Source organism: Nycticebus coucang, chromosome 5 (assembly GCF_027406575.1).
Source record: "Nycticebus coucang isolate mNycCou1 chromosome 5, mNycCou1.pri, whole genome shotgun sequence".
Classification (NCBI taxonomy): domain Eukaryota; kingdom Metazoa; phylum Chordata; class Mammalia; order Primates; family Lorisidae; genus Nycticebus; species Nycticebus coucang.
Genome location: NC_069784.1, coordinates 25402638 through 25424289, shown reverse-complemented (window position 1 = coordinate 25424289; position 21652 = coordinate 25402638). Strand labels below are relative to the sequence as shown.

The window sequence follows — 21652 nt, the reverse complement described above, 5'->3', positions numbered from 1 at the left end:
GGGAGAGGCTGGCGCAAGGGGAGAGGGACTCCGTGTGCCTAGGCCTTCCTCATGGACCAAAAGAAAGAAGAGAGAGGCCAGAGTTGGCTCCTGGGGTTTGGTTTGAACAACTGAGTGTGTGTTGACGCTGTTTGGAAGATGGGTACACGGGGAAGGGGCAGGTGTCAGGAGAAAATGAGAATTCTGCTTCAGCCACATTAAGTTTGAGAAGCTGTTAGTCACTTTGTGGCTCTATTTCTATAAGAAAGGCATGATCTAAAGCTAGACTGCTTGCATTTGATTCCTGGCTCTATACTTTCTGGTTATGTGCCTTTGGGAAAGTTTCTTAATCTCTCAGTTTACTCATCTGTAAAATGGGGATAATAGTACCTAGTTATAGATCATGCTGTGGACTACATGAATTAGTGAAGCCTGTACATAGTATTCTACAAGCAAAAGCTACTACTCTTAACAATGGTATTATTTTTACAGCTGGGTGACTTGTCAAAAATGCCAGAGTTCTACCCACCAAGTTTCTGTTTCAGTAGACCTGGAGTGGTGCCAAAGAATTTTTACAATCACTACAAGAGATTTTGGATGCAGTTGAACTAAAGTGACATCTTGAGAAAGCCTGGTCTATGAGGCAAAGATGGGCATTCAGGAAGAAGGTAGGTGAGGGGCACTGCAGAGAGTAAAATGGGGGTAAAGGATAGCGCGCACTTCTCCCGGCTCACAATTTCATACTCTTTAGTGTGGTATGTTTAGAACAGTCAGCTCTTGTGATGGATACCTAGATGGTTTCCAATTATTCTCATAGCATCTAATTTTTTTTTATGTCTCTCTCCAGTAGATTCTTTCATTGAGCTATAATTCACATACCATAAAATTCAACCTTTTGAAGAGTAAAACTCAATGGTTATAATATATTCACAACGTTGTTCCACATTACCATTATCTAATTCCAGAATATTTTCATCACCTCCCTCCCCAGGAAAACAAACCAACAAATATATTTTTTAACAGTCACTCTCTAGTCTCTTCTCCTCCTGTCCCCGGCAACTACTAATCTCCTTTCTGTGTGTAGCGATTTGCCTCTGTTGGACATTTCTTTCTTTTTTTTTTTTTGTAGAGACGGAGTATCACTGTACCGCCCTCGGGTAGAGTGCCGTGGCGTCACACGGCTCACAGCAACCTCTAACTCCTGGGCTTAAGTGATTCTCTTGCCTCAGCCTCCCAAGCAGCTGGGACTACAGGCGCCCGCCACAACGCCCGGCTATGCCTCTGTTGGACATTTCATCTAAATAGAATCACACAATGCAGGGCCTTTTATGACTGGATTCTTGCACATCACGTGTTTCAAGAGAATTCATCCATACTGTAGAGTGTATTAGCACTTCTTTCCTTTCACGGCTGAATAATATCCCACTATATAGATAGCCCACATTCTGTTTGTCCATTCATCAGTTGATGAACATTTCCACTTTGGGGGTTATTATGAATAGTGATGCAATGAAATTTATATGCAATTATTTGCATGGACATGTTTTCATTGCTCTGGAGTATATATGCCTAGGTGTAGAATTGCTGGGGCATATGATAATGCTTTCATGTTTTGAAGAGCTATAAAACTGTTTCCCAAATCAGCTGAACCATTTTATATTCCCACCAGCAACATATGAGAGTTCCAATTTCTCCTCATCCTCATCAGCACTTGTTGTTGTCTGTATTATCTTTTTTTTCCCCAAATGAATGAATCTTTTATTGCATCACTAAAATTACAAGAGGTCTTAGGAATCACTGAGTGTCTTGCTGCAGCTGGACAACTCTTAGATCTTATTCATCAGCCTGCTTTAACTGTTCCTTTTTCAGAGACATAAATACCATCCAACAATTTTCTGATATCCTTGTTTTTAACTGTGTGGCTTGCTGAATCAAAGCAGCTGACTTTGAAACAAGCGCAATGTCATTTCCTTCAATTAACTCATTTTTCTGGGCTTGAGATACTAAATGAGCAGCGCCTGCCCTCATCTGAACCTGGCAGATGCATTTTTCACCCAAGAAATTTCTTATTTCAACAAGAGACCCATTCTCCTGGACAATAACATTGATGGGGAAGCATACACAGACCTCACCATGTATCGGAAGCCCAGTGTAATGCTCTCGATCGTGTTTTGTACGTGACTGCAAATAGTGTGAACAGTAGCCAGTTCCTTTTCTATCTCCCCACCATTTGTCAACCCGGAGCCTCTTTCGTTTCCTTCCAAGGAGACTGAGGTCCACACTGATGTGGTTGAAGTCCCTCCACCAGGGTTCCCCTGGGACCCTACACAATAACTGTGCGTCCCTTCAGAGTGATGGTGACGTTTTCTGGAATCTCGACAGCTTGATCGCTGAGAATGGTCTTCATTCTCACAGGCAATGTGGCAAAGAGCTATCTGTCTTTTTTATTTTTATTTATTTTTATTTTTTGTAGAGACAGAGTCTCACTTTATGGCCCTCGGTAGAGTGCCATGGCATCACACAGCTCACAGCAACCTCCAACTCCTGGGCTTAAGAGATTCTCTTGCCTCACCCTCCCAAGTAGCTGGGACTACAGGCGCCCACCACAACACCCAGCTATTTTTTGGTTGCAGTTCAGCCGGGGCTGGGTTTGAACCCACCATCCTCGGTATATGGGGCCAGCGCCTTACCGACTGAGCCACAGGTGCCGCCCCCTATCTGTCTTTCTTAATCTTACCTATTCTAGTGCATATGAAGTGGTATCTTGTAGTTTTGATTCATATTTCCCTAATGACCAGTGATGTTGAGCATTATTTCATGTGCTAAATGAACATTTGTAAATCTTTGAAAAAATCTCTATTTAATCCTTTCTTCTTTTATAAATTGAGTTATTGTGATAATTGTTCTTTATATATTCTATATATTAGATTCTTATTGGGAATACAATCTGCAGATATTTTTTCCCATTATGTGGGCTGTCTTTTCACTTTCTTCATAATGCCCTTTGAAGCACAGAAGTTTTTCATTTTGATGAAGTCCAACTTGTCTATTCTTTGTCTTTGGTTGCTTGTGCTTTTCGTGTTATATTTAAGAAACCATTGCCAAATTCAAGATCATGAATATTTATATCCATGTTTTCTTCTAAAAGTTTTGTAAGAGTTAGCTCTTATATTTAGGTCTTTAGTTCATTTCAAGTTAATTTTGTATAAAGTATGAGGTTAGAGGCCAACCTCACTCTTTTGTATGTGCCATTGGTTCTTATCTCTTATAATTTTATGAAAATACACAAACACAGCAGTGTACAGATCGTGGAATTCAGTTCACTGAATTTTCACAAAGAGAACACACTTGTATGATCAGTACCCAGACCACGAACCAGACATTAACAGAATCCTGGAAGCCCCCTTACATCCTCTTTTAGTCCCTGGCCCCAGTAAGGGTAACTATGATTCTTCTTAAATTATAAGTTCTACTGCATTTTGAACCTTACAGAAATTCAATGGTAAAGTATATACTGTTTTGTGTCTGGTTTCCTTCAGTCACATCATGTTCAGAAGTGAGATTCATTATGGTGTTTCACATAGCTGGAATTCATTCATTCTCGTTGTGGTATGAGATTCCATTATGTACTTACACTGCAATTCCTTTATGCATTCTACCATTCATAGACAACTGAGTAGTTCTTGTAGGGCTATACTAAATTGTACTCCTTTGCATATTTTTGCATGTGATTTGGTGAATACATATATACAAATTTCTGCTGAGTGAAATTGCTGGGTCACGTCTGCAAGAAACACACCTGGCTTCAAAAGACAAATTAAAGCTCCGAGTCAAGGGTTGGAAGACAATTTTTCAGGCAAATGGAATTCAGAAGAAAAGAGGAGTTGCAATCTTATTTTCAGATTCATGTGGATTTAAAGCAACTAAAGTCAAAAAAGACAAAGATCACTTTATATTGGTCAAGGGAAAAATACAACAAGAAGATGTTTCAATTCTAAATATTTATGCACCCAATTTAAATGCTCCCAGATTCTTGAAATAGACCTTGCTCAGTCTGAGCAATATGATATCTGATAATACAATAATAACAGGGGAATTTAATACTCCTCTTACAGAGCTGGACAGAGCCTCTAAACAGAAATTAAACAAAGATATAAGAGATTTAAATGAGACCCTAGAACAACGGTGCTTGATAGACGCATATAGAACACTCCATCCCAAAGATAAAGAATATACATTCTTCTCATTACCCCATGGAACATTCTCCAAAATTGATCATATCCTGGGACACAAAACAAATATCAACAGAATAAAAAGAATTGAAATTTTACCTTGTACCTTCTCAGACCATAAGACACTAAAGGTGGAACTCAACTCTAACAAAAACGCTCGACCCCACACAAAGGCATGGAAATTAAACAATCTTCTGTTGAATAACAGATGGGTGCAGGAAGAAATAAAACAGGAAATCATTAACTTCCTTGAGCATAACAACAATGAAGACACAAGCTACCAAAACCTGTGGGATAATGAAAAGCAGTTTTGAGAGGAAAATTCATCGCTTTAGATGCCTACATTCGAAAAACAGAAAGAACGCATCAACAATCTCACAAGAGATCTTATGGAATTGGAAAAAGAAGAACAATCTAAGCCTAAACTCAGTAGAAGAAAAGAAATATCCAAAATCAAATCAGAGATCAATGAAATTGAAAACAAAAGAATCATTCAGAAAATTAATGAAACAAGGAGTTGGTTTTATGAAAAAATAAATAAAATAGATAAACCATTGGCCAGACTAACTAGAAATAGAAAAGTAAAATCTCTAGTAACCTCGATCAGAAATGATAAAGGGGAAATAACAACTGATCCCACAGAGATACAAGAGATCATCTCTGAATACTACCAGAAACTCTATGCCCAGAAATTTGACAATGTGAAGGAAATGGATCAATATTTGGAATCACACCCTCTCCCTAGACTTAGCCAGGAAGAAATAGAGCTCCTGAACAGACCAATTTCAAGCACTGAGATCAAAGAAACAATAAAAAAGCTTCCAACCAAAAAATGCCCTGGTCCACATGGCTCCACTCCAGAATGCTATCAAACCTTCAAGGAAGAGCTTATTTCTGTACTGCAGAAATTATTCCAAAAAATTGAGGAAGAAGGAATCTTCCCCAACACATTCTATGAAGCAAACATCACCCTGATACCAAAACCAGGAAAAGATGCAAACCAAAAGGAGAATTTCAGACCAATCTCACTCATGAATATAGATGGAAAAATTCTCAACAAAATCCTAGCCAATAGATTACAGCTTATCATCAAAAAAGTCATTCATCATGATCAAGTAGGCTTCATCCCAGGGATGCAAGGCTGGTTTAACATATGCAAGTCCATAAACGTTATCCACCGTATTAACAGAGGCAAAAATAAAGATCACATGATCCTCTCAATAGATGCAGAAAAAGCATTTGATAAAATCCAGCATCCTTTTCTAATTAGAACACTGAAGAGTGTAGGCATAGGTGGCACATTTCTAAAACTGATTGAAGCTATCTATGACAGACCCACAGCTAATATTTTACTGAATGGAGTAAAACTGAAAGCTTTTCCTCTTAGAACTGGAACCAGACAAGGTTGTCCTCTGTCACCTTTACTATTCAACATAGTGCTGGAAGTTCTAGCCAATACAATTAGGCAAGACAAGGAAATAAAGGGAATCCAAATGGGAGCAGAGGAGGTCAAACTCTCCCTCTTTGCTGATGACATGATCTAATACTTAGAGAACCCCAAAGACTCAACCACAAGACTCCTAGAAGTCATCAAAAAATACAGTAATGTTTCAGGATATAAAATCGATGTCCACAAGTCAGTAGCCTTTGTACACACCAATAACAGTCAAGATGAGAAGCTAATTAAGGACACAACTCCCTTCACCATAGTTTCAAAAAAAAATGAAATACCTAGGAATATACCTAACAAAGGAGGTGAAGGACCTCTATAAAGAAAATTATGAAATCCTCAGAAAGGAAATAGCAGAGGATATTAACAAATGGAAGAACATACTATGCTCACGGATTGGAAGAACAACATTGTTAAAATGTCTATACTTCCCAAAGCAATCTACCTATCCAATGCCATTCCTATAAAAATACCAACATCGTACTTTCAAGATTTGGAGAAAACGATTCTGCGTTTTGTATGGAACCAGAAAAAAACCTGTATAGCTAAGGCAGTTCTTAGTAATAAAAATAAAGCTAGGGGCATCAGCATACCAGATCTTAATCTGTACTACAAAGCCATAGTGGTCAAGACAGCATGGTACTGGCACAAAAACAGAGACATAGACACTTGGAATCGAATTGAACACCAAGAAATGAAACTAACATCTTACAACCACCTAATCTTCGATAAACCAAACAAGAACATACCTTGGGGGAAAGACTCCCTATTCAATAAATGGTGTTGGGAGAACTGGATGTCTACATGTAAAAGACTGAAACTGGACCCACACCTTTCCCCACTCACAAAAATTGATTCAAGATGGATAAAGGACTTAAATTTAAGGCATGAAACAATAAAAATCCTCCAAGAAAGCATAGGAAAAACACTGGAAGATATTGGCCTGGGGGAAGACTTCATGAAGAAGACTGCCATGGCAATTGCAACAACAACAAAAATAAACAAATGGGACTTCATTAAACTGAAAAGCTTCTGTACAGCTAAGGAGACAATAACCAAAGCAAAGAGACAACCTACACAATGGGAAAGGATATTTGCATATTTTCAATCAGACAAAAGCTTGATAACTAGGATCTATAGAGAACTCAAATTAATCCACATGAAAAAAGCCAACAATCCCATATATCAATGGGCAAGAGACATGAATAGAACTTTCTCTAAAGATAACAGACGAATGGCTAACAAACATATGAAAAAATGTTCATCATCTCTTTATGTTAGAGAAATGCAAATCAAAAGAACCCTGAGATATCATCTAACCCCAGTGACAATGGCCCACATCACAAAATCTCAAAACTGCAGATGCTGGCGTGGATGTGGAGAGAAGGGAACACTTTTACACTGCTGGTGGGACTGCAAACTAGTACAACCTTTCTGGAAGGAAGTATGGAGAAACCTCAAAGCACTCAAGCTAGAGCTCCCATTTGATCCTGCAATCCCATTACTGGGCATCTACCCAGAAGGAAAAAAATCCTTTTATCATAAGGACACTTGTAGTAGACTGTTTATTGCAGCTCAATTTACAATCGCCAAAATGTGGAAACAGCCTAAATGCCCACCAACCCAGGAATGGATTAACAAGCTGTGGTATATGTACACCATGGAATACTATTCAGCCATTAAAAAAACTGGAGACTTTACATCCTTCCTATTAACCTGGATGGAAGTGGAAGACATTATTCTTAGTAAAGCATCACAAGAATGGAGAAGCATGAATCCTATGTACTCAATTTTGATATGAGGACAATTAATGACAATTAAGGTTATGGGGGGGAGGAAAAGCAGAAAGAGGGATGGAGGGAGGGGGGTGGGGCCTTGGTGTGTGTCACACTTTATGGGGGCAAGACATGATTTCAAGAAGGACTTTGCCTAACAATTGCAATCAGTGTAACCTGGCTTATTGTACCTTCAATGAATCCCCAACAATAAAAAAAAAAGAAATTGCTGGGTCACAGGGTAGATATACTAATATATTCAACTTTGTCACTGGTCATACTAATTACACTCTCATCGTAAGTGTATGAGACTTTTATTTGTTCCGTATCCTTGTCAAAACTTACTACTACTTGTCTGTTTTCTTTACACCATTCAGCAGGATGTGTGGTAGTATAACAATTGTGTTTTTAATCTGAAGTTCTTAGTTCATTTAAGTTTTTAGAACAAAATATCATAAAACAAGGGCCAGGTGCGGTGGCTCACACCTGTAATCTTAGTACTTAGGGAGGCCCAGGCAGGAGGATTGCTTGACACCAGGAATTTGAGACCAGCCTGAGCAAGAGCAAGACCTCGTCTCTACAAAAAAATACAAAAATTAGCTGGGCATGGTGGCACATTCCTCTAGTCCCAGCTACTCAGAAGGCTGAGGCAGGAGGATTGCTTGAGCCAAGGAGTTTGAGGAGCTGTGATGAGACCACTATACTCTAGTCAGGGTGACAGAGTGAGCACTTGTCTCAAAAAAAGAGACCCCCCCCCCAAAAAAAAAACAGACAGTAGATAAATAACAGAAAATTATTTCGTCCACTCCAGAAGCATTCTGCTTCCTGCTGTCACTTTCTGGCCCTCCCCACCAGCAGGGCTGGGATGCAGGGACATGATAAAAATTAGAATAAGCTGCTGTCTCCTTACTGTGAAGTCTAAACAGGAGAATGTTTTACATGTATAAGAGTATGAGCAAACAGCAAGGTCCTTTCTATCCTAGCTGTGGGTGTTTGAGGCTTCAGAAAAGGAAATTAACTTTAAAAAGTTATAAAATTATTTTCACAAGCTGAGTAGTTGAAGAAAATAAACTAATATGAATAAGATGTGAGAGAGACTCAATTGGAAGAAATTTTATTATTTAACAGCTAAAAAGATATTTATTTATAATGAAACAAACTCACTCTCTCCCCCGCCCTGTACCAGATAGGCCAGCACCATATGATCCCACGTGGACCTCCAGTGACTCCAAATGATGCAAAGATAAATGGGCACTTTCTCAGAGCCAGAATTTAAGCATCCTCCAGAGAGCTCAGCATGACTAACGCACACACTGGGTGCGTCCTGATGGCTGGGAGCTTTATTGGAGTCGTCGGTTGCTCAATCACAGGAATTTCAAAGTGTTCCCAGTTTTTGATTTGGGAACTTGGGGGCTAAATTCCGGGGGCCTGGGAATAGGCAGCATATCACTAAGAGTCTCTAAGCCTAAACTAGATAGGAAACGGATTTGGTGGTTCACTTATAGTGCAAACCCGGAATTCCGTGGAAATAAGATCGCTAATCTAGGGGAAATCCTGCTGGGGGTATTCTGGGAGGTTCCAAAACCTTAGTTGTTTGGGAAATCTGGTTCCAAACTTGAATGTCTCTTTTCCACGCATACTCACTAACCCTGTGGGTAAGAGTCATGATGAATTTAGGCTGCTTTTTAGAGTAGTAGAAGTCTCAACCCAAGGCAGATTTAAAAAAAAAAAAAATAGCTTGCGATATCTCCCGTGATATTCTGTTCTCTAAGGGACTTCCATCAGGCCACAGTTGTTGGATAAGCTTTGCCTCCCTGGAAAGCAGGGTCCTAGAGAGACATTTGGGTGGGGGCAGCAGCCAGCAGCTGAAAGCGATGTGTGTGTATTTTGTGAAGGCCTGGGCTTTACTACCTGGGAGCTGTATGGTTTTGAATGAGTTACTTAATTTCTGTAAACCTCCATTTCTCCCTCTGAAAAATTGTAATAAGGACTCTGACCTCAAAAGGCTGATTTGAAGCACAAATCAACAATGAACTTGAGAGTGCTTGATGAACTGTGCCCTGGTACAGAAAGTCAGCTAGTGGCATTTTACCCTTTTCTACAGTCCTCAGTGGAAACTTGCCTTTCCTTTTCTTTTTTTTTTTTTTTTTGGCCGGGGCTGGGTTTAGAACCCACCACCTCCGGCATATGGGACCCGTGCCCTACTCCTTGAGCCACGGGCACCGCCCGCCTTTCCTTTTCAAATCTCCTTCCAGACCCCAGTCCCAAACCTAGGGAAATATTTCCAGACCTTTAACGGGTATTCAATGGAAGTTTTCTTAACTGAATGAACAAAATATTAAATAGATGAATAGATTTCATCATTTAACAAAGACTTAACATGTACCTTCTAAGTTTCAGAGAGTGTTTTAATTATTGAAGCAACAGCTGTGAACAAACAAACAAAACCCATGCCTTTGTGGAGCTTCTGGGCTGGAGACCTTAATCATGTAAGTCATTAAAATGCATGGGCTGTTCACTGGTGGTTAAAAGCCATGCAAGGAAGGAGGAAGAGAGGCAGGCTCTCAAGAGGTGGGTGAGGGTGCTCCTGAGAACTCCAATTTGCAGTCCCAAAGGCTGAATTCTCTGGGAGTGGGTTGGCTTTCTGTGCCTCCTCAAGGCGTGTCATCTTGCTCCCCTCTCGGCCATCACTCTGGCCCCAGGCACCCACAGCCAGCCTCAGGTCAGAAGCCAGGCAACAGCTGTGAGCAAAAGCAGTGACAAGCCAGGCAGATGGAATGTGACCCGAGAGCAGCACTCCAGGCCACCCAGCCCTGGAAATTAGATCACCTTGGGAAAGATTCTCCACCCTGGCTGTGTTTGAAAAGCCCAGCACGGTGTTTCCTTGAATAGAAGTGGATAGAGATCAGTTTCATACACTTGAAAGCCCTTCCCTGTTTGCACTGCATGGAAGACACATTCCTGTCCCAGCTCATCAAACTCACAGCTGCGAATTTCCTGGCAAGGCTGCCTGCCCTAACGACTCCCGCATCTACCGGAGTTAACGCCGGGCAGAAACACAAGTATATATACTTCACGGAAAAAAATTTCAAAAATTTTTTCTACATCTCCCCTACTGCTCAACCTCCACCCTGACCATTCTTAACCAAGTTTACAGGGCAGTTCCCTCCCTTCACCCAGCTCTCACCGCACCATAGCAGAGTGGACAGCACTGTACAGTAACAGTTTCCCCCGCAGCTTACACTTACGTGGAGCTGCCCTGGGTTATTTCTTAACTTTATGGAATCATCTGTTTTCTGCTTTATGACAACTGCAGAGGGAAGCCTGGACAATCCTACAGAAAATGTCTTAGAATCACTTCAATCGGGGTAAAAAGGCCTTATAAAACGGTGTGGTCAAGGATAGCAAATGAGTTGTATCTTGCGCTCCAGTTCCAAATGATTGGTGTTGGTCTACACCACGCTGGTCTGTGAAGGACACTCAGCTTGCTGCTCAGGGCAGTGTGGGGCAATCGACTTGTGATGTCTGCAGTGGACAAGACGTGGTAAAGGGCACTCCTCTTGGACGTTTGCTCATCAAGTTCCAGCTTCTTATTTTACTAACGGATATTCAGAGAGATAACTCCATCAAGATCATAGAGCCAGTGAGAAGCAGAGATGAATCTATAATCGGGCATTCTAGATTTCCCTTTGAGTATTGTTTTCAGTATCAAGTTTTGTTTTTTGATCTTTCATTCATAAGGTCTGTGGAGGGCTGATTTCATGAGCAAGGGGACACTGCGTACCTGGCCGTGTCTGTGTAATGCCTGACACATGGGTCATGGTAACCAGCTGCTGCCCAGGTCCTAGCCCAGTTCCTGCTCTCTCTGCCCCCTTCCAGTAGAACCACAAACCTTGAGTTGCAAACCAGAAGGAAGAATGAAGGATTCTCCACATGTAAAAATAAATCTACAGTGATGCCCAAGGGCTTGGACTCCTGTTCCTGGGCCTGAAGTCCTTCTCTCCTCCCTGTAAATATGTTGCCCTCATCCTTTTTATCATCCAGTTTGGGCTGATTCAAAGATGTGATGGTATGCACAGAATTGCTTTTGTTTTACCCTCAGAGTGATGTTGACATAAATTGTATTTATTTCTATTTTAAAACTTAGTCTTCCTAGCTACACTGATTTATTTTGTGGGAAAGTCATGTGTGGATGTGACTAGAAGGAAAAGGGACCCCAAAGGATTTTTGTTTTGTTTTATCAAGGGATTAGCTTTATTATTTTAAATAAAATTAAATAAGCCCTAGCTTAACTGATATATTTGCCTCTTCCTTGGGACAAAGACCTGGCCCCACGCTGAGACTTTGGGCTGGTCATCGCCGCCTCCTGAGACGCTCTGCTTCCTCACAGCGCCAAATCCCATTCTTCTCCTGTTTGACTTGGGATAAGACAAAGAAAATCTGTTTAGTTCAACACTTACGAAGAGCCTACAATGTGTCAGTCACTTGGGATTCAGAAATGAAGACAATGAATGTTGGAGCTTATACAACGAGCTGGAGAAACACAACGTGAGGCCTTATACTATGTTATTATCTCCTAAAATACTCATCCTGAATCTACCCTTTCATTTTCCACTCTGTCCCCAGCACCAAATGCAGGGCCAGGCACATGGTGCCCAGCAAATACTCCATCTGCATAACTGAGTTCTTACAACCTCCCTGCAAGGTAGACGTCAAAGCTAAGCAACCTCCCCTGAGGTCTCACAGGGGTGATGATCTGGATAATTTGTTTCCAAACCCTTTGCGTTCCGTCCCATATAGTACCCCAAGTCACTTCCCCTTTCTGGACCTTGCTTTTCTTATCTCTGAATTCAGAGGAGTAGACTGAATAATCCTAAAATCCAATCAAGCTCTAAATTTCATAACTAATGCCCAAAGTTGGTAGGGGATTGCACATGCCCATTTTCCCGGGAGGGTTCTTAAGTTTTTTTTTTTTTTTTATTAAACATGCATTTCTCCTGCACATGTCATTATACTATCAACTCTTTGAGCTTCATACTTCATTTGTAACCCATCTGGATGACTTGCGTATCTGTGTTCTGAGTTCAAGGACTTCTCAGACATTTTTAAAGTTCATGGCTTTCTATAAACCTGCCTTATCTTAAGCCTAAGCAAACTATACACTTCAGTTCCCAACACCAAGGATTTGTTTTTCTTTTTTTCTCTTAGGCACAGCAGCAAGGTTCAGACACTTTGTGGCGGACCTCATATGTCTTGCCTGAAGATGGAGAAAATATTTCTTGGAAATAATAATTCTTGATTTTGAAGGGAAAAACACAGACTTTAAAATTTTTGTGGGATCATACAAAAAGCAATTAAATTTCCAGTCTGGGTGTGGTGGCCCACGCCTGTAATCCCAGCACTTTGGGAGGCTGAGGCAGGAGGATCACTTAAACTCAAGGGTTCAAGCCTGCAGTAAGCTAAGGTTACGCCATTGTGAAATAAGTCTGGGTGACAGAGTGAGACCCTGGAGGGAAGGAGAGGAAGGGAGAGAGGGAGGAAAGATGGAAGGGAGGAAGGTGTGGAGGAGAAAAGAAAATTGGCAAAGGATTGGAATAGACATTGGATATGAGAGAAGATATCCAAATGTTCAATAAGCACATGAAATGCTGCTAAACATAATTAGTCAATAGCAAAATGTAGATCAAAACTACAATGAGATGCTACTTCATACCCAATAGGACATTAATAAGGATGTGGAGAAACTGGAATTCTCTTTCATTGCTGGTGAGAATACAAATGGTGCTGCCTCTCTGGAAAACACTTTGGAAATTTCTCAAAAACTTCAACATAAAGTTACTATACACCCCACCCATTCAACTCCTCTTTCTATATGTATATGTGTGTGTATACGTGTGTGTGTGTGTGTGTGTACATATATATATATAGCTATCTGAAAAGTATCCAGCCATGTAATATGAAAAATAGAGATACACATGGCTGGGCACTTTCTGGACAGCCCTCATATATTCAAAGAAAATGAACCTGTGTCTACACAAAACTTGTCCACAGATGTTTATAACAGCATTATTCATGACACCAGCAAGTGGAAAGCACTCAAATGACCATTAACTAACAAACAGATACACAGAGTGTGGTGTGTTCATATGCTGGAATATTATTTGTCAATAAAAAGAGATGAAGTATTGATTCAGGCTACATCATAGTCATCTTGAAGTCACCTTGAAAACATTATGCCAAGGGAATGAATCCAGTCACAAAAGCTCGCATCTTATATGGCTCTGTTTGTGTGAAATGTCCAGAATAGGCAAATCCATAGAATCGGAGAATAGATTGGTGTTTTCCAGGGACGGAGAGGAGCTGGGAAGGGGGAATGACTACTAATGGATACAGGTCTCTATGGGGGAAATATTTGGGAATTAGTGGTATATTTGTACATCTCTGTGAATATACTAATACCCACTGAATTTTGTGCTTTAAAATGGTGACTTACAGTATATAAATTATACCTTAATAAAAGTGTTTAAAATAAATTTTGTGTCTGCTCTGGAGTAAAGGTGACCTCGCATTAAATGAATGAATGTCCAGGGGAGGGTGATGCCAAGGTCTGATTTTGCATCTCTAGGCAAGGACGGGACCTTCTCCCTCTCCACGAAGGCAAACAAGTCTTTTGCAGCAGTTCGAGGGAGCTGTTTCTGGGAGACTTGTTGACAGATGGTACCTCAGTTCCCTGTTGCTGCTGTAACAAATTATCACAAATACAGTGGTTTAAAACAACACAACTTTCCTGTCTTACAGTCCTGTAGGTTAGGTGTCCAGCGTGGGTCTAGCCAGGCTGACATCAGCGTGTTAGCAGGGCCACAGCCCTGTGGAGGCTCTCAGGGAGAACCTGTTTCCTGGCCATGCCCAGCCCCAGCGGCTGCCCGTTCCTCAGCCTGTAACCCCTTCCTCCATCTCTGGAGCCAGTAAAGATGGCCGAGTCCTCGCTGCTTCACTCTGATTCCTCTTCTGCCTTCCCCGTCCCCTGTTAAGGGTTCTCGTGATGGCCCACCTGGATAACACAGGCCTATCTCCTAATCTTCAGCTCAGTTGGTCAGCAGCCTTCATTTCATCTGTCATTTTCTCTCCCCTCTGCTGTGCAATCTAACATATTCACAGCAGGGTCAGGGCTTGGGACATGGACCACTCAGGGATGCTATTCCACATCCCCTCTACTATATGTGGCTTATGATATTATTGAATTCAATTTAATTTAACAAAAATGCATGTGATCCTCACGATACACCTGCCAAGATTCAATCCCGTGTCCTCAGCTTGCCTCACAGGAGGCAGGGGATGCCAGGTTACCGTGAACTGTGCAAGGCAGCAGCCAGGAGACTGCTGGACTTTCATCATGTCCCAAGCACCAGATGACAGTCACTTAATCTCACTCAGGCCCCAAACCGGGGTGACAGGAGGATGTGTGCCCTGCACTCACCTCTGGAGCTGAGGAGCTCTGAATCCCTACCCGGGCTGCCAGCCTTCTCCACCCTTCTGACACCAGCACTGAGCCACTCTGCTGATAAGCATCTTCTTATCAGCACTGCGGGGACTGGATTTCCAAGTCCTAGGTGGGTAGAACTAGTTTCAGGAACTGAGGAGGGCTGCTGACTCCGGGACGAGAAAGGTGGTGCAGCGCCCTGTCCTTGGGCTCCTCAGTGGTGACACTCCACTTTCTCTAAGGCAGGAATTTTCCGGCAAAAAGTTGCTTTTGTCAGGGTGCTACAGCCTGTGCTGGAAGGAGACCTGGAGCCAGCCCAGCCCCCTCTTCTGGGGTAGAAGATGCAGCCGCAGAGACTAGGACCCAGAGCTCTTAACCGGCCTCCCGGGATGGGAGAGGCGTGCGGGGATTCCTGCAACTTTTCTGTATTTTGCCAGACTGGCGGCAGCTCCTGGCCTCGGGTGCATTAAGAGTTGCTGCCTCACCTCCCGAGGGGCAAGCGGGATTCCGCACTCCTTCCCTACTCTTGACTAGGTGTTGAGGGAGGGGTGTGGAGCTGTGCTTCTGATACCTTGCTGGGGCCCTCTGGGTTCTGGGGGGATCTCACCCTCACTACGGGGCCTAGCAGGCTCAGTGGCTGGCCCCGGGGCAGGGGTGGGCATGGGCAGGTGTTTGGCCCAGAGCTGAGGGAACATCGGACAGTTTCCCACCATGCTCTGTCCCATTATAGAAGTGCTGCGAGGACAGCAAACCAACTTCCAGCCACCCTCAGCGTGGGCTCCTGGGCAGCTGAGACATCTACTGGTCCTTTTCCCGTCCCAGCACAGCATCCACGCCCCCTTCTGCTGTTTTACACAAAAGCTCTCATTCTGTTTACACAAAACTCCAACCTCATATCTAAATTAAATCTCACCACTTCCCTTCCCCTGGGAAAATCAGACCTCAGCTAGGGACTTGGAGGAGGTCAACCGTATAATCTGCTCCTCATTCCTCATCTTCCCTTTCATGGAAGAGTCAGGGACCATCTAACATGAATGGGTAGATGTCTCTGTGACCCCTGGCTCAGTCAGGCTCTTTGATACCAGAAATTTTGGCAAGTGCACTGGTCCCATCATAAATAGTGGGCAGTTTTCTTTGGGTTGCGAGCAGCTGTCCCCTATCCTGAGGCCTCCATTAGGCTGTTGTCCGTGCCCGCAGCCTCCTCTCCGGTGGGGTACTGCTCCACTTGGCCACTCAGCTCATTGCCAAGCAGCTGGGAGACCGTGACCTCACTCCTTTCCCAGATACTTCTGCAGGCCTCTGCCTTCAGAAGTCTTTGGGTTTGGGCCTCAAAGTTCATGGGTGCCTCCAAATTCCCAGCTCACAGGTCAGGCCCCTTATGAAGTTTTTTTTTTTTTTTTCACTTTTTTTTTTTTTTATTGTTGAGGATTCATTGAGGGTACAATAAGCCAGTTACACTGATTGCAATTGTTAGGTGAAGTCCCTCCTGCAATCATGTCTTTCCCCCATAAAGTGTGACACACACCAAGGCCCCACCCCCCTCCCTCCATCCCTCTTTCTGTTCCCCCCCCATAACCATAATTGTCATTAATTGTCCTCATATCAAAATTGAGTACATAGGATTCATGCTTCTCCATTCTTGTGATGCTTTACTAAGAATAATGTCTTCCACGTCCATCCAGGTTAATACAAAGGATGTAAAGTCTCCATTTTTTTTAATGCCTGAATAGTATTCCATGGTATACATATACCACAGCTTGTTAATCCATTCCTGGGTTGGTGGGCATTTAGGCTGTTTCCACATTTTGGCGATTGTAAATTGAGCTGCAATAAACAGTCTAGTACAAGTGTCCTTATGATAAAAGGATTTTTTTCATTCTGGGTAGATGCCCAGCAATGGGATTGCAGGATCAAATGGGAGGTCTAGCTTGAGTGCTTTGAGGTTTCTCCAGACTTCCTTCCAGAAAGGTTTTACTAGTTTGCAGTCCCACCAGCAGTGTAAAAGTGTTCCCCTCTCTCCACATCCACACCAGCATCTGCAGTTTTGAGATTTTGTGATGTGGGCCATTCTCACTGGGGTTAGATGATATCTCAGGGTTGTTTTGATTTGCATTTCTCTAATATATAGAGATGATGAACATTTTTTCATGTGTTTGTTAGCCATTCGTCTGTCGTCTTTAGAGAAAGTTCTATTCATGTCTCTTGCCCATTGATATATGGGATTGTTGGCTTTTTTCATGTGGATTAATTTGAGTTCTCTATAGATCCTAGTTATCAAGCTTTTGTCTGATTGAAAATATGCAAATATCCTTTCCCATTGTGTAGGTTGTCTCTTTGCTTTGGTTATTGTCTCCTTAGCTGTACAGAAGCTTTTCAGTTTAATGAAGTCCCATTTGTTTATTTTTGTTGTTGCAATTGCCATGGCAGTCTTCTTCATGAAGTCTTTCCCCAGGCCAATATCTTCCAGTGTTTTTCCTATGCTTTCCTTGAGGATTTTTATTATTTCATGCCTTAAATTTAAGTCCTTTATCCATCTTGAATCAATTTTTGTGAATGGGGAAAGGTGTGGGTCCAGTTTCAGTCTTTTACATGTAGACATCCAGTTCTCCAAACACCATTTATTGAATAGGGAGTCTTTCCCCCAAGGTATGTTCTTGTTTGGTTTATCAAAGATTAGGTGGTTGTAAGATGTTAGTTTCATTTCTTGGTGTTCAATTCGATTCCAAGTGTCTATGTCTCTGTTTTTGTGCCAGTACCATGCTGTCTTGAGCACTATGGCTTTGTGGTACAGACTAAAATCTGGTATGCTGATGCCCCCAGCTTTATTTTTATTACTAAGAACTGCCTTAGCTATACGGGGTTTTTTCCGGTTCCATACAAAACGCAGAATCATTTTTTCCAAATCTTGAAAGTACGATGTAGGTACTTTCAATGCCATAGGAATGGCATTGAAATGGCATTTTGAATAGGTAGATTGCTTTGGGAGGTATAGACATTTTAACAATGTTGATTCTTCCCATCCATGAGCATGGTATGTTCTTCCATTTATTAATATCCTCTGCTATTTCCTTTCTGAGGATTTCATAGTTTTCTTTATAGAGGTCCTTCACCTCCTTTGTTAGGTATATTCCTAGGTATTTCATTTCCTTTGAAACTATGGTGAAGGGAGTTGTGTCCTTAATTAGCTTCTCATCTTGACTGTTATTGGTGTATACAAAGGCTACTGACTTGTGGACATTGATTTTATATCCTGAAACATTACTGTATTTTTTGATGACTTCTAGGAGTCTTGGGGTTGAGTCTTTGGGGTTCTCTAAGATCATGTCGTCAGCAAAGAGGGAGAGTTCGACCTCCTCTGCTCCCATTTGGATTCCCTTTATTTCCTTGTCTTGCCTAATTGTATTGGCTAGAACTTCCAGCACTACGTTGAATAGTAAAGGTGACAGAGGACAACCTTGTCTGGTTCCAGTTCTAAGAGGAAAAGCTTTCAGTTTTACTCCATTCAGTAAAATATTGGCTGTGGGTTTGTCATAAATAGCTTCAATCAGTTTTAGAAATGTGCCACCTATGCCTATACTCTTCAGTGTTCTAATTAGAAAAGGATGCTGGATTTTATCAAATGCTTTTTCTGCATCTATTGAGAGGATCATATGATCTTTATTTTTGCCTCTGTTAATATGGTGGATAACATTTATGGACATGCGTATGTTAAACCAGCCTTGCATCCCTGGCATGAAGCCTACTTGATCATGATGAATGACTTTTTTCATGATAAGCTGTAATCTATTGGCTAGGATTTTGTTGAGAATTTTTGCATCCATGTTCATCAGTGAGATTGGTCTGAAATTCTCCTTTTTGTTTGGGTCTTTTCCTGGTTTTGATATCAGGGTGATGTTTGCTTCATAGAATGTGTTGGGGAAGATTCCTTCTTCCTCAATTTTTTGGAATAATTTCCGCATTACAGGAATAAGCTCTTCCTTGAAGGTTTGATAGAATTCTGGAGTGAAGCCATCTGGACCAGGGCATTTTTTGGTTGGAAGATTTTTTATTGTTTCTTTGATCTCAGTGCTTGAAATTGGTCTGTTCAGGAGCTCTATTTCTTCCTGGCTGAGTCTAGGGAGAGGGTGTGATTCCAAATATTGATCCATTTCCTTCACATTGTCAAATTTCTGGGCATAGAGTTTCTGGTAGTATTCAGAGATGATCTCTTGTATCTCTGTGGGATCTGTTGTTATTTCCCCTTTATCGTTTCTGATTGAGGTTACTAGAGATTTTACTTTTCTATTTCTAGTTAGTCTGGCCAATGGTTTATCTATTTTATTTATTTTTTCAAAAAACCAATTCCTTGTTTCATTAATTTTCTGAATGATTCTTTTATTTTCAATTTCATTGATCTCTGATTTGATTTTGGATATTTCTTTTCTTCTACTGAGTTTAGGCTTAGATTGTTCTTCTTTTTCCAATTCCATAAGATCTCTTGTGAGATTGTTGATGTGCTCTCTTTCTGTTTTTCGAATGTAGACATCTAAAGCGATGAATTTTCCTCTCAAAACTGCTTTTGCAGTATCCCACAGGTTTTGGTAGCTTGTGTCTTCATTGTTGTTATGCTGAAGGAAGTTAATGATTTCCTGTTTTATTTCTTCCTTCACCCATCTGTTATTCAACAGAAGATTGTTTAGTTTCCATGCCTTTGGGTGGGGTCGAGCATTTTTGTTAGAGTTGAGTTCCACCTTTAGTGCCTTATGGTCTGAAAAGATACAAGGTAAAATTTCAATTCTTTTGATTCTGTTGATATTTGTTTTGTGTCCCAGGATATGATCAATTTTGGAGAATGTTCCATGGGGTGATGAGAAGAATGTATATTCTTTATCTTTAGGGTGGAGTGTTCTATATGCGTCTCTAAAGCACAGTTGTTCTAGGGTCTCATTTAAATCTCTTATATCTTTGTTTAATTTCTGTTTAGAGGATCTGTCCAGCTCTGTAAGAGGAGTGTTAAAGTCCCCTGTTATGATGGTATTATCAGATATCATATTGCTCAGACTGAGTAAGGTCTGCTTCAAGAATCTGGGAGCATTTAAATTGGGTGCATAAATATTTAGAATTGAAACATCTTCTTGTTGTATTTTTCCCTTGACCAATATAAAGTGACCATCTTTGTCTTTTTTGACTTTAGTTGCTTTAAATCCACATGTATCTGAAAATAAGATTGCAACTCCTCTTTTCTTCTGAATGCCATTTGCCTGAAAAATTGTCTTCCAACCCTTGACTCGGAGCTTTAATTTGTCTTTTGAAGCCAGGTGTGTTTCTTGCAGACAGCAAATGGATGGCTTGTGTTTTTTCATCCAGTCAGCCAATCTATGTCTCTTCAGTGGGGAATTCAAGCCATTAACATTTATTGAGATAATTGATAAGTGTGGTAGTATTCTATTCGTCTTATTTGGTGAGATTCCATTGCTTAGTTTTATCTTTTGCATCAGTGTGGAGGTTAGGTTCTGTCCTTTGATTTCTGAGTTCTTACTTTGCTGCTGATCCATTGTGGTGGTCAGTGTGCAGAACAGGTTGAAGTATTTCCTGTAGAGCTGGTCTTGTTGTGGCGAATTTCCTCAATGGTTGTATATCCGTAAATGATTTGATTTCCCCGTCAATTTTGAAGCTTAGCAGGGTACAGAATTCTGGGCTGAAAATTGTTCTGTTTAAGTAGATTAAAGGTAGATGACTATTGTCTTCTTGCTTGGAAAGTTTCATTAGAGAAGTCTGCGGTCACTCTGATGGATTTGCCCCTGTAGGTCAACTGGCGCTTACTCCTGGCAGCTTGCAGAATCTTTTCTTTTGTCTTGACTTTGGACAGGTTCATCACAATGTGTCTTGGAGAAGCTCGGTTAGAGTTGAGGCGACCTGGGGTCCGATAGCCTTCTGAAAGCAGTGTGTCAGAATCTTTGGTGGTGTTTGGGAAATTTTCATTTACAATATTCTCTAGTATGGCTTCCATTCCTCTGGGGCATTCTTCTTCCCCTTCTGGAATTCCTATAACTCGTATGTTGGAACGCTTCATAAAGTCCCATAATTCTGACAGTGAACGTTCTGCTTTCTCTCTCTTCTTTTCTGCCTCTTTTACTGTCTGAGTTATCTCAAGAACTTTGTCTTCTACCTCTGAAATTCTTTCTTCTGCATGGTCTAACCTGTTGCTGATAGTTTCCATTGCATCTTTAAGTTCCCTAATTGACTGTTTCAGTTCCTTCAGCTCTGCTATATCCTTTTTATATTCTTCATATCGTTCATCTCTTATTTGATTCTGTTTTTGGATTTCCTTTTGGTTATTTTCCACTTTATTAGCAATTTCCTTCATTGTTTCCATCATTTCTTTCATTGTTTTCAACATGTGTATTCTAAATTCCCTTTCTATCATTCCTAACATTTCTTTACAGGTGGAATCCTCTGCAGTAGCTACCTCATGGTCCCTTGGTGGGGTTGTTCTAGACTGGTTCTTCATGTTGCCTGGAGTTTTCTGCTGATTCTTCCTCATGAGTGATTTCTTTTATCTGTTTCCTTGCCCTAATTTTCCTTTCACTTCCTCTTGCTCTTTAAGTTCTTGTGCCTGTGAAAGTTGCGGGTGGTTTTAGACGGATTGAACATATGCGACCTCTTGCCGTTTTTCCACTGGTTTAGTACTCCTCTTGGGGTCCAGAAGTCTCTCGCTGACTCCCTGTATCCTCATAGGAGTGATGATAGGCAGATC

The 21652-nt window shown here is 41.4% G+C and overlaps 1 pseudogene; it reads right to left on the bottom strand.

Moving 5' to 3' along the window:
- Positions 1 to 1819: 1819 nt before the first annotated feature.
- Positions 1820 to 2386, bottom strand: LOC128585436 (60S ribosomal protein L9-like; annotated as a pseudogene).
- Positions 2387 to 21652: the final 19266 nt, after the last annotated feature.